The sequence below is a fragment of the Lepidochelys olivacea genome (genome assembly GCF_965140295.1).
Source record: "Lepidochelys olivacea isolate rLepOli2 genome assembly, chromosome: 6".
Classification (NCBI taxonomy): domain Eukaryota; kingdom Metazoa; phylum Chordata; order Testudines; family Cheloniidae; genus Lepidochelys; species Lepidochelys olivacea.
The window spans coordinates 108,677,246-108,691,549 of NC_140416.1; the positions used below are offsets into that span (position 1 = coordinate 108,677,246).

At 48.5% G+C, this 14,304-nt stretch overlaps 1 protein-coding gene across 1 annotated transcript in view; it reads left to right on the forward strand.

Moving 5' to 3' along the window:
• Positions 1–12,080: 12,080 nt before the first annotated feature.
• EXOC3L4 (exocyst complex component 3 like 4) overlaps positions 12,081–14,304 on the forward strand; it is a 40,130-nt gene continuing 37,906 nt past the window's right edge. Inside the window, exon 1 of the mRNA XM_084630318.1 lies at positions 12,081–12,286. The gene's annotated coding sequence lies outside the window, so the exon portion shown is untranslated. The remainder of the gene's footprint in view (positions 12,287–14,304) is intronic.

The window sequence follows — 14,304 nt, forward strand, 5'->3', positions numbered from 1 at the left end:
CTCATGGGGTCTCTGGCTTTTTAGTTTCATAGTCTCCCATACCATCAGAGCAGCAGCTTTGGTCAGAATTGCTTAAACTGCCCCAGGGTTGAGTAAATATTCAGCTCAGTCCCTATTTCTAACATCTTTTCAAAAACATGGCTGTTTTCTCTTACATCTGGAGTGAGAAATTGTGTGTGTTGCCACAAAGTATAAAACAACAAATGGAGGTTCAGATTCTACCTGCTGGTACACCTAGGCCAGCACACCTCTACAAGCCAGAGCAGTACTTAACTCCAGCCAGGGTAGTAGTGGGATAAGTGAGGGCAGAATTTGGTCTAGAGAATTTATGATGGACTTCAAAACAGCTGGGATCCATCATACACCAGCCTTATACCAACAGCCTCTCTATTCTAGGGAGAAGTACATTTCTTCATCCCACAGGTACTACTATGGGTGTTTGTGGGATTCTTTGGAGGTTACCTCTGTGTAAAGCAGTACATTGCAGATGGCTTGTGGGGGTTATAATGAGTGCTGGTTAACATAAAATTCAATCAATAAACCTTGATTTGATTTTTTTCCAGTGGAAAATAGGGTTTTTGACAAAAACAAGCTTTTCTGCAGAAAATTTATTTGTCATAAAAGCAACTCGCAAGCCCCAAAATATTTTGATTCAGAAATGTCGCCAGAGTGCTTCATGGAAGTTGTAGTTTGTTTTCCTCATATCCCCATTCTCCTCTATGGGCAGGGCTCCCTGACTAAACTGACCAAGAGGGGACACCCTGGTTCATCATGGGAGATGTAGTCTGACCAGGAAACCTGGCCTGTAGAGGGAATAGGCCCATGAGGCACTGGGATTACAGCTCTGAGAAGGCACTATGGCAGCATTTCTGAATTTAAGTATTTCAGCTTTCAGATGAAATATTTCACTTTTTGTCAAAATATTTTGTTTTTTTGCTGAAAATGTAAAATTTTCTGTCGAGGGAAAAAAATGTTCTGGCCAGCTCTAGTTAAAATTATTTTTATGGCTGACATTTAATTTTGCAAAGCTCTTTGCAAGAGACATGTTCAGAATGATATTTCTGAAATATACTTACTTGGGGCGGGGGAGGGACCATCAGATTAAAAGAACATGAAGCATAAAAATTGTTATTTCTGTCCTGCATATGCAGGGTATTGAAAAATTCAAACAAATTGCAGATCACAGCAGCCTCAAGACCACCTTCTTCTTCACAGGGTAGGTTTGTGGACATGTCCACACATTGTCATCTAATGAAACTAATTGTAACCCTTCTGCCAGGCCAAGTTGATAGCAGCAAGGGCCGGGTTCAGTACACAGGGGTTCCATCTCATCAAAGCAAATGCAAAAGTGGCTCGAGCCCCCACCCAGTGACCTGGGAAAATCTTACATACCCCCTGGGCGCCTCAAGGAGGCAATACTTCCCCTCTCGCAAGCACAGAGTCTCGGTGTAGCAGAGAATCTTTAATAACATGAGGTAAACGACATCAGCATTAAATTGGGGAAACACCACAACTAGCGTTCATTAACCAAACCATGAGCAAATACCCACCCCTGCTAATTGGGCCACATCCTTTCCCTTGGGTTCTTGAGCCCCAGAACCCAAACGTCTCTTGAGTCCAGCAATCCGCAAATCACCTGAAGTCCAAAAAGTCCAGCCCCAGAGTTCAAAAGTTCATCTGCATAGTGTTACTCCCCAGTCTGGCTAAAATGTGCCTGTGTGTGGGGGAAAGAAGTAAGGGGCACCTTACGTGTCCTGAAGCTGACTGCCCCATGGGGCTCCACTCTGCACAGCTCGCCATCTCACAAACACTCCACTCCGCCATGTCAAGAACAGCTCTGCTCAGCTCACCTCGCCTCCTCACGAACACTCCGCTGTCTCATGAACAGCTCTGCTCTGCACAGCTCGCCTCGCCGTCTCACGAACACTCTGCCAGCCTATCCACGAACACCACCACTGCACTCTAGATCTTCCAGCTCCCCACTACTTGACACAGTGCTCAGTGATTCCAGCTCATAGTAGTGGGAGCCTTAGTGCTGGTGCACCATAAGGCCAAAGTGAATTCAGCTCAGTACCTGTAGCAAGACCCTTAATATACCCAAAATTAGCTCTGACTTTCCACAGTGGAGAGAGACAGAAGTGCAATTGGTGTTTCAGGCCCTCACAAAGGGGCCCACACCACCAGGTACTAATACCTGCCTCAAGCCTCTCTCAATTCAGAGTTTTGGAACCCATGTCCCTTGCCTAGCGAGTGCTACTTTGTTGATGGTGAGTCCCTCCATCATAACAAAAGGCCAAGTACAGTTCCAAGCACAGTTCCTATAATCAGGGTAATAACAATTTATTCTTCCTGCCCCAATAACAGAGATACTGGGGATCCCACAACAGCCAAAGTGACCATTTGGGCAGTTATGGCCTCATTCTAGGTGGGGTGGGTGTGCCTATGCAAATGAGATCAGCCCCTAAAGTTCTTTTCCACAACTTGCCACACCTCACCACCAGATGTCAGGGTGGAGTTCATCCTGACTCTGCTTACATCATGTTATAGACTGAGATGGATCTAAGTGTTTATACCCTGTCAACAGCTATGGACAAAGGAAGAGATCATAATGAAACAATAACGAGGTGCTGTGTATTGATCTCAGACAACGTTCCTGAAAGCCCTGTGTAGCATGTTAGCCTGCTGTAAGTGATAAGTAGAGTGTAGAAGCCACTGTCTGCTAGATGACCAGCTTTCTTGCATTGCCTTGATCCTTCTCCTTTAATAAATCCCAGCCAAAAAAGTTTGTTCAGTTGGGAGTTAAAGCCGCAAACGTCTATCAGTTATTTCAAGTACGGTTCTACTGACTCCAAAGCCCACTGAAATCAGAGGGCATCTTTCCATTGCCTTCAGCCAGCTTTGAATCAGGTTCATGGAGCCCATCTGTCAAGTAAAGAAAGTGCTATTTTTATGTAGACACTTTAGCGACAGAAAGATTTCATAGTGCTTTTGACTCCTGATGGCCTGGCTGAGCCAGGACAGCTACTAAGGTTATGTCTACTCTACAGTCGCATCCGATGAAGTGAGCTGTAGCTCACCAAAGCTTATGCTCAAATAAATTCGTTAGTCTCTAAGGTGCCACAAGTACTCCTTTTCTTTCTACAATCACAGGATCTGACTGGGTAGGTGTACATGAACTGCAAGCCAGCTATCTTGGGTACTGGAGTAGTGAAATCTCAGCAGCATGGGCTGCAGCTAGCCCAGGGCTCAGGCGGGCTTGTACAGCTCATGCTGAAGCCTGTGCTGCCACAGCGTCACTGCTCGGGCACCTGAGCTAGTTAGACTACACTCACTCAGGTAGAAAGAAAAGGAGGCTTAGAGACCTTAGAGACTAACCAATTTATTTGAGCATAAGCTTTCGTGAGCTACAGCTCACTGTGTCTGTTGGATCATGTTAAAGAAGTTCTGTATTAAAATCACAAATGAGTTTGATTCCCCATAGTTCAAATTCCAGGATATTACTAATTAAGAGGTCTCTTGGTTTTTGGGACTGTTTCTCTCCCTCTATGTGTGAAACTTGCAAGCTACCACTTGCGTTAGTACATTCTAAGACAGAGTCTGTTCTCAAAGCAATTCTTTGTAACAACAACTTCTCACAAAGAGAGAGACTCAAAGCAATACTCTGTAACAACAGAAACAGCACCCAGAGACTCCCCGCCCTTTTGTTGTATTCATCTCGCTTTGTTAACAATTGTGATTAAAATAGAGATAGAGGATGTATGTGGATGGATGCTTGGTGTGGATAATAACTGAATGATCAGGGAGGTGCCAGCCTAAGAATCCAGTGTCCATCAGCTGAAGAAGGCATCAAGTGGAAATAAGCAGAGGACCCCTGGAGGGCAGACTGGAATCCACCCAACAGCCTCAAGAATGGGAGAACCAAAGAACAAGATAACATCTGGCAGCACGGAGCCATCAGGAATGTGCCATCTGCTGATTGATTCAGCAACAGCATGATGAAGCAATTCCCATAGACTGGCATAGGAAGAAATTCCTATAAAAATGGACTCTAGAAAGTGAGAACTTTGGGGTCTGATTCTGCAAACCAACTTCCAGGAGCATCAGATGAGCATCTGACAAGGCCCTGCTCTCTCCTCATGTCCAGGCCACCTGGCCAGTGGCTTGGCATGAGCAACTCTAAGGCTGGTAACTATGATAACAACCTTGCAGAACCTGTGTGTGTGTGTGTATGAATGAATGTGTGAATAAATATGAAATTGAATGCAATGTTATAGCTATAACTAACTGCTTACTATGATTCTTTCTGTATTCACAATATATGTGGCATTTTGCCTTTTCCCCTTTAATAAGATCCTGCTGGTTTTTATTTTATTGGTATAACATGTCTACATGAGCTGCAATTACACCCCTGGACTACCATGTAGACACACCCACAGAAACAATGTGTTGGTCGCTAGCCCATCTGGTCAGTCATCAACAGAACTGTTCACCAGTTTTCAATTACTGGACTAACAGAGTACTGTATAGCTTTGCCACCCCCACTGAAGATACAGGTGAAGGCATGATGTGAAGGGAAAGGGGTTGCCCAGGTGTAAGGCAGAACAGCATTTGGCCTGCAGAACACTTCTTGGTAGGGAAGATGCATGAGCTAGGAAGAATACAGCTGGGCTTTCAGATCCAAGGGTGAACTCGCAATTAGAACCCCCCCCCATCCTCCTCACACACACACACACACGCACACACACGCACGCACACACACACATTTCCTTATTAGTACTCTTGAACAATTTGATCTGTAGTCAGACACAGTCACCATGGAAATCCACAAGGCCATTTCTGCAGTCATTTTCAGGGCGAAACCCTCCAGAAAGACACAAGTGTTAGAAAGCCTAGAAACTGGGAGTTAAGGTTACACTTTGAAAACCCAGCTCAAATATCAGAAAGTATGAAAGTGTAAAAGGTCACGTAACCAACCTCAACTCTGCCCGGTGTCATTGCCAGGCTGCCACCCTTCTATATATCTGGATGTTGAAGGACTTCCAGGTCAGAGATCATTCTCGGAGTTACATCTGCACAGCTACATCTCTCAAGGAGGTGAAAAATCCATCTACCTGAGAGATGTGATTGAACAGAGCTAACCCTTGGTGTAGACAGTGCTAGGTCAACAGAAGAACTCTTCCGTTGACCTAGCTACCACCTCTTGGGGAGATGGGTTACCTACAATGCCAGAAGAACCACCCACCCTCCCATTGCTGTAGTAAGTATCTACACTGAAGCACTACAGTGGTGCTGCATTTTAAGCGTAGATATAGCCTTACTCTGCAGAAGCACATGGTGTCTGTATCTGTCCTGTCACCTCCCACAACACTGATGCACCCCCCACTATGCTACATGGATACCAGCAGCACCTTGCCAGTAGCACCCTGCACTAATCACACCTCGTGCATGTGATGGAGGCATTTTGATGAGGGAGAATTAGAAAGTCTTGGTATTTTTGCACAATACAATACGGCAGAATCTGAACAAAGCACTCAAGCTCATGCTCCCGGGTGGCCGCCAAAAGTCAGTTCTTTATGTATAGTTTCCCCTGCAGTCAAAGCCGGTCTGCAGAATTCCCACATGATATAAAAACTGCTCCTGCAGATAGATAGCTGTGGGGTTGCACTGGCACAAATTCTCTGTCCCTGAGTACAGCCCAGCGTAGAGGTGGATTTGTTACCCGAACAAAATTCGCTGTTACTCACACACTCTTGGGGCACTCACCTTTACCCAATTCCTAGGGCTCAGTGCTTACTCTCTGTGGGTTTGCAGGACCTTTTACCCGTACGTAAAACAGCCTTACACAGTAATGTCCTTATTCTCTATTTATTAACAATTACCAAACAGAATACACATGCTAAGCATACAATGCTATGATCACCAGTCCTGATCATGCAAACAGACTTTCCCTGTTGGCCAGGCAAGGTCAGTCTCATCTGGATTCTAATTGCTGCACGTCATGGTCATGCAGAGGAATTTTAGCAACTTTGATCTTAGGCTGTGTCTTAGAGGTGAGTTCTTCTCCTTCTTCTTCCAGGTCTCTCCTTCTTATTCTTCTGTTCCTTCTGCTGGTCTCCTTCTTGGACCCCAGTTTATATAGTGAAACTTGAGTCCTGCTAAGCTATACCTTAACCAATCATTTTACTAAAATTTTGCTAACCAATCCTAACATATTATAACAACGGAGGATTTTCTGGACAAAAGTCAGGATATGCTTCTACTGGCACAAAGCTCTAAAGATTTAGAGCAGGTTGCACAGCGGAGCCAAGAGGCCAGTGAAGAAGCTTGGCAACATGTGACCTCCAGAAGAAAAAGGGGGAATGTCCGGGTTCCAGCAACGCGGTCACAGGTAACTAACCGCTTTCATGTCCTCTCCACAGGTACCATTGCGGAGAGTGGACCAGATGATATGTCTGGGGGGAGAAAGCAGAAGGAGACTCCGCTGGTTGGAAGGCATGAGATGCACTGTCCTGAGATGGGGGGTTCCATGACCACCACTCCCAAGAGAAGGAGGCGGGTGGTGGTGGTCGGGGACTCTCTCCTCCGGGGGACTGAGTCATCTATCTGCCGCCCTGACCGGGAAAACTGAGAAGTCTGCTGCTTGCCGGGGGCTAAGATTCGCGATGTGACAGAGAGACTGCCGAGACTCATCAAGCCCTCAGATTGCTACCCCTTCCTGCTTCTCCACGTGGGCACCAATGATACTGCCAAGAATGACCTTGAGCGGATCACTGCGGACTACGTGGCTCTGGGAAGAAGGATAAAGGAGTTTGAGGCGCAAGTGGTGTTCTCGTCCATCCTCCCCATGGAAGGAAAAGGCCTGGGTAGGGACCGTCGAATCGTGGAAGTCAACGAATGGCTACACAGGTGGTGTCGGAGAGAAGGCTTTGGATTCTTTCACCATGGGATGGTGTTCCATGAAGGAGGAGTGCTGGGCAAAGACGAGTTCCACCTTACAAAGAGAGGGAAGAGCATTTTTGCGAGCAGGCTGGCTAACCTAGTGAGGAGGGCTTTAAACTAGGTTCACCGGGGGAAGGAGACCAAAGCCCTGAGGTAAGTGGGAAAGTGGGATACCGGGAGGAAGCACAGGCAGGAATGTCTGTGAGGGGAGGGCTCCTGCCTCATACTGAGAATGAGGGGCGATCAGCAGGTTATCTCAAGTGCTTATATACGAATGCACAAAGCCTTGGAAACAAGCAGGGAGAACTGGAGGTCCTGGTGATGTCAAGGAATTATGACATGATTGGAATAACAGAGACTTGGTGGGATAACTCACATGACTGGAGTACTGTCATGGATGGATATAAACTGTTCAGGAAGGACAGGCAGGGCAGAAAAGGTGGGGGAGTAGCACTGTATGTAAGGGAGCAGTATGACTGCTCAGAGCTCCGGTACGAAACTGCAGAAAAACCTGAGTGTCTCTGGATTAAGTTCAGAAGTGTGAGCAACAAGAGTGATGTAGTGGTGGGAGTCTGCTATAGACCACCGGACCAGGGGGATGAGGTGGACGAGGCTTTCTTCCGGCAGCTCGCAGAAGCTACTAGATCGCACGCCCTGGTTCTCATGGGTGACTTTAATTTTCCTGATATCTGCTGGGAGAGCAGTACAGCGGTGCATAGACAATCCAGGAAACTTTTGGAAAGCGTAGGGGACAATTTCCTGGTGCAAGTGCTAGAGGAGCCAACTAGGGGGGGGAGCTTTTCTTGACCTGCTGCTCACAAACCGGGAAGAATTAGTGGGGGAAGCAAAAGTGGATGGGAATCTGGGAGGCAGTGACCATGAGTTGGTTGAGTTCAGGATCCTGACACAGGGAAGAAAGGTAAGGAGCAGGATACGGACCCTGGACTTCAGGAAAGCAGACTTCAACTCCCTCAGGGAACGGATGGGTAGGATCCCCTGGGGGACTAACATGAAGGAGAAAGGAGTCCAGGAGAGCTGGCTGTATTTCAAGGAATCCCTGTTGAGGTTACAGGGACAAACCATCCCGATGTGTCGAAAGAATAGTAAATATGGCAGGCGACCAGCTTGGCTTAATGGTGAAATCCTAGCAGATCTTAAACATAAAAAAGAAGCTTACAAGAAGTGGAAGGTTGGACATATGACCAGAGAAGAGTATAAAAATATTGCTCGGGCATGTAGGAATGAAATCAGGAGGGCCAAATCGCACCTGGAGCTGCAGCTAGCGAGAGATGTCAAGAGTAACAAGAAGGGTTTCTTCAGGTATGTTGGCAACAAGAAGAAAGCCAAGGAAAGTGTGGGCCCCTTAATGAATGAGGGAGGCAACCTAGTGACAGAGGATGTGGAAAAAGCTAATGTACTCAATGCTTTTTTTGCCTCTGTCTTCACGAACAAGGTCAGCTCCCAGACTGCTGCGCTGGGCATCACAACATGGGGAATAGATGGCCAGCCCTCTGTGGAGAAAGAGGTGGTTCGGGACTATTTAGAAAAGTTGGATGTGCACAAGTCCATGGGGCCGGACGAGTTGCATCCGAGAGTGCTAAAGGAATTGGCGGCTGTGATTGCAGAGCCATTGGCCATTATCTTTGAAAACTCGTGGCGAACGGGGGAAGTCCCGGATGACTGGAAAAAGGCTAATGTAGTGCCAATCTTTAAAAAAGGGAAGAAGAAGGATCCTGGGGACTACAGGCCAGTCAGCCTCACCTCAGTCCCCGGAAAAATCATGGAGCAGGTCCTCAAAGAATCAATCCTGAAGCACTTACATGAGAGGAAAGTGATCAGGAACAGTCATCATGGATTCACCAAGGGAAGGTCATGCCTGACTAATCTAATCGCCTTCTATGATGAGATTACTGGTTCTGTGGATGAAGGGAAAGCAGTGGATGTATTGTTTCTTGACTTTAGCAAAGCTTTTGAAAGCAAGGCTTTCTTGACTTTAGCAAAGCTTTACGGTCTCCCACAGTATTCTTGTCAGCAAGTTAAAGAAGTATGGGCTGGATGAATGCACTATAAGGTGGGTAGAAAGTTGGCTAGATTGTCGGGCTCAACGGCTAGTGATCAATGGCTCCATGTCTAGTTGGCAGCCGGTGTCAAGTGGAGTGCCCCAGGGGTCGGTCCTGGGGCCGGTTTTGTTCAATATCTTCATAAATGATCTGGAGGATGGTGTGGATTGCACTCTCAGCAAATTTGCGGATGATACTCAACTGGGAGGAGTGGTAGATATGCTGGAGGGCAGGGATAGGATACAGAGGGACCTAGACAAATTGGAGGATTGGGCCAAAAGAAATCTGATGAGGTTCAATAAGGATAAGTGCAGGGTCCTGCACTTAGGACGGAAGAATCCAATGCACAGCTACAGACTAGGGACCGAATGGCTAGGCAGCAGTTCTGCGGAGAAGGACCTAGAGGTGACAGTGGACGAGAAGCTGGATATGAGTCAGCAGTGTGCCCTTGTTGCCAAGAAGGCCAATGGCATTTTGGGATGTATAAGCAGGGGCATAGCGAGCAGATCGAGGGATGTGATCGTCCCCCTCTATTCGACATTGGCGAGGCCTCATCTGGAGTACTGTGTCCAGTTTTGGGCCCCACACTACAAGAAGGATGTGGATAAATTGGAGAGAGTCCAGCGAAGGGCAACAAAAATGATTAGGGGTCTGGAACACATGACTTATGAGGAGAGGCTGAAGGAACTGGGATTGTTTAGTCTGCAGAAGAGAAGAATGAGGGGGGATTTGATAGCTGCTTTCAACTACCTGAGAGGTGGTTCCAGAGAGGATGGTTCTAGACTATTCTCAGTGGTAGAAGAGGACAGGACAAGGAGTAATGGTGTCAAGTTGCAGTGGGGGAGGTTTAGGTTGGATATTAGGAAAAACTTTTTCACTAGGAGGGTGGTGAAACACTGGAATGCGTTACCTAGGGAGGTGGTAGAATCTCCTTCCTTAGAAGTTTTTTAAGGTCAGGCTTGACAAAGCCCTGGCTGGGATGATTTAATTGGGGATTGGTCCTGCTTTGAGCAGGGGGTTGGACTAGATGACCTCCTGAGGTCCCTTCCAACCCTGATATTCTATGATTCTATGATTCTATGAGAAGGACACCAAAGCCTTGTCTACAGCTGGGGTTTGCCCTGGTGCAGCTATAGGGGTCGCTGGACACCAAAGGCTGATCAGGGCTAATCCCAAGTGCCGACAAGGAATATTTTTATATTGGTACCTGTAGAGCTTTCCCATTAGGCCTAGGTTGGATCCTTCCATCACATCACTGGCTTATCACCAGTGTTTGCTTTTCCTTTGCCATCCACTCACTCCTCTTCAAATTAGCATCCAAATCTGCCATGCAACTGAGGAGGAAACCGCCTCCCAGCTTCTGCATGGGAGCTGCTGTAAAGCATTGCTGGTGTGTTGGACTTCGCGCTGTTATTTTAACTGCTCAGTATCTTAGTGTAAAATAAGCAAGTAGATTATTTAGATCTAGTACCTCAGGCCACCATGTTGCAGACTGTGACGGCCTCAGGGCGGAAACCTTGTCTTCTATGTCAGAGGTAGGCAAACTACGGCCCGTGGGACACATCCGGCCTACGGGTCCCTCCTGCCCAGCCCCTGAGCTCCTGGCTCGGGAGGCTAGCCCCCGGCCGTTCCCCCACTGTCCCCCCTCCCCTGCAGCCACACCGCCATGCAGGCAGCGCTCTGGGTGGCGGGCTGCGCACTCAGGCAGGGCAGTGCGGCAGTGTGTCTGGCTCCAGCTGGGGGGCGCGGCTGCCAGACATGCTGTTCTGAGCAGCATGGTAAGGCAGCCAGGGCGGGGGGTTGCATAAGGGGCAGGAGGTCCCGGGGGGCAGTCAGGGGACAGGGAGCAGGGGACGGTTGGATGGGGCGGAGGTTCTGGGGAGGTCAGGGGATGGGGAACAGGAGGCGGTTGGATAGGGCAGAGGTTCTGGGGGGGCAGGGGATGGGGAACAGGAGGGTTAGATAGGGAGTGCGGTCCCAGGGGGCGGTTGGGGGGGGTCCTGGGACGGGGCGGTCAAGGGACAAGGAGCTGGGGGGAGGAGGTTGGATGGGTGGGGAGTTCTGAGGGGGGCAGTCAGGGGGTGGGAAGTGGGAGGGGTCGGATAGGGGTCGGGGGCCAGGCCGTTTGGGGGGCACAGCCTTCCCTATCCAGCCTGCCATACAGTTTTGCACAACGATGTGGCCCTCGGGCCAAAAAGTTTGCCCACCCCTGTTCTATGTGAATATTCACCACCCGCACCTATGGCACTGCAGAAATAACCTGTGGCTTTATTGATTGCAACCACCGAATCATCACAGAGAGAAAGATTGGATCTCAGCCCATTCTGGGCTTGAAAGGGTTAAAGCACTTAAAAATCACTAACTAGCCAAGTGACTACACTGATCCTTAGCTCTTCTAACTGTCCCCATAAGCAATCCGGTATATTTTTGCTGCTCTTCTCTGAACTCCTTCCCATTTGTCAATATATTCCTGGGACTGAGGCTCATTATTGCACACACAGGCAGACACACCCGTGACCAGTGCACAGAGAGAAGAGGTGAACAACGTATTACCACTACCTGAACACACACAGAGCTCTCCTGGTTTATCCTTTCATTGCACAAAATCAAGCCAATGAATCATTCAAGGAAATGCGGGACAGTTGGTTAAATACAACAGTTTCAACTGAGATTTGGTTGGAGATGCATTTGGACCCCAAAGCAAAAACTGGTGGGATTCAAATCCACAAGGGTCAACACCAAAGAAAAGTGGGCCAAATTCTCTTCTCCTCTTGCAGACTTGCCTGGGATTGCACGGCCACAGTGGTAATAGGTCAGAATGTTGCCCAGGGCCCACACAAGCCTCGGGCAGAAAAATATACTTGCACAGTTCATTTTGAGGCTAAGGGAAGATTCCCTTTTCCCTGCTGCACACAATGACCTTCAAAAGAATCATGGCGGCAGCCAGATGAGTGTTTCTGGACTCAGATACATAGGTTCATCCACTCCAGGGCATTGTAAATCATTACTCTCCTTTTGCTGGAATTTCCCCAGGGCCTAACGTTTATTTTGTTATCAGTGCAAGAGTGAAAGAGAAAACAGCTCTCCGTGCCCAGACAGGTGAAGCAAACTGCTGCACGGGATTTTTGCCTGGGAGACACTGCTTTTCTTCCTCGTACAGTCTGTTTTCAATAAAGCCCTCTGGAAATCCAGAAGAAGAGGAGGAGGAGGAGAGCCTTACTGTAGGGAGAGGGATCAGCTGCCAGGCTCTGAGGAAAGCAAGGAACTGCTGCTGCCAGCTAAACCAGGTGAGTTTCTCTGGGAGCCACTGCCAAACCCCCTGTGCCCTGCAGGGAACCTGAAAGCAGCAAGAGGCTGCCATGTTCATTCCCAGCTACCTGTAGAGCACAGGAAGGAGCCATTAGACATGCTCTCCAGAGGGCCTGCTCGGACAGGTATTGTTTCTCTGGCTTTTTCTGTGGTGGCCCACCACTGTAGAGGGTAGTCCCAGTACTCTGAAATGCCATGTGAACATTTAGCCTGGCCTCTAGCATAACACGGGGCATTGAGTTTCTCCTTGGAAATCTTGCACCAGACGTATTTTGATGCATCTGCCCCTACTGCCTCCCCCCCGATCCCCACACATCACCTCTAGCCCCTGCTGCCTTCCCTAGCCCACCACCATCCCTGGGCTCCCTATTGCCCCAAGGCCCTGCTGCTCCCCCGCCATTGCTCTAAGCTCCCTTCTTCAGCCTCACACCCCAGGCTCATCCTGTTCATTGCCTCTTGATCACAGTGCCCAGTAAGGCCAGCCCTCCTGAAGCTCCCCCACTCTGTGCTGAAGCCTGCCACCAGAGTCCCGCGGCTGAAGCTCGGGGTAGAGGGCTGCAGGGAGGGGCCGCTGCTTTGCCCCCTCCCCCATCTCTGCCCAGGAGGCTGTCCTGGCCACAGGAAAACCCTGTCGTGGCTGCATGCGGCCACGGTGGCTGCATTTGAAAAATGCTGTACTAGGTAGCAACATGGGAGAACTCCATGGTTCTAAAACTAAACTGGCTCTTTATTAAGAGAATTATTTACAGAGGTGATCTAATGCAGTTAGTATTCCAGCCTAGGGTTGCCAATTTTGGTTGGAGGTATTCGTGGAGGTTTCATTACATGACATAATCTTTAATTAAAGATTAATCTCTAATTCCTAGAGACTCTAGGCCAATCCAGCCATATGCATATGCAGGCACTAGGAAACAGACTAGTTTCCTAGTGCCTGCCCCGTACTTCTTTCCCTCCTTCAACATGTGCTCCTCCCTCCAACCACGCGGTTTGCTACAGGTGGTTGGCCTGCCACTTCCCACTTTCCTTCCTACTGGGCCAGTGACCCAAGCAAGGAAGGAAGTGTGACTCAAAGTTACCATTTTCCCTGGCTCCGGAGGAGATGCAATCTACAACCGTCCTTTGACAGACACCAATTACATATCTCCTGTCCTTGCACTGGCGCAGCTCTGCTGGATGGTGCCTTGGGAAAGGGCAGAATCATGGGTCCGCCTACTTGTCCATTGCAGAGAGCAGTCACCATGTTTTCCCCCCTTTACCCCCCGCCTTGGACCCCAGCCATGAGGACACAAGATTTTTTTTTTTTTAATTGAAAGTTGTGAGCCTGGTGAACTAGATGAATGCCTCACCGAAAAGTGCCAGGTCCCTGACCTGGTGAAGCCCAGCCAATTCAAGCCCCCAGCTGCAGCAACAACAAGGGTTTAAGCACTTTGGGCTGGGGCCTGCCTTTCTTGGTGTTTGTGCAACATAGAGAGGCCCTGGTCTGGGCCTTTTGACCCTATTGCAATAGAAATGAATCAATTCAGAAATAACAGCAAAGATATGAAATTTAAGATCTTGAGTGAGACTTTTCGTGCACACCCAGACAGCTCAGTAGGACTTTAGCCCTAGTAAAATAGAGTCTATTTCTCTCACAGTAGACGGATCACTATCTGAGGGTACATCCACATTACAATGGCACCGCTACAGTGCTGCTGTAGTGTAGACACCTCCTACAACAACAGATTTTTCCATCGCTGGAGTTAATCCAGCTCTCAGACAGGCAGTAGTTAGGTCAACATCTGAATTCTCCCATTGACCTAGCTGTCTCCCCAGAGGGGGTTTGGTCACCCTAATGACAGCACGCAGGGTGTGACATTTTTCAGAGCCCTGAGCAATGTAGCTAGGTTGACCTAAGTTTTAGATGTAAGCCAGGCCTTTCTCTTTTGCGTGCTGGCCCCGCTGAACTTGCCTTCCTTTCTACACCTGCGCTGTGCAGGTTGGTGCCTTTATTGGTCTG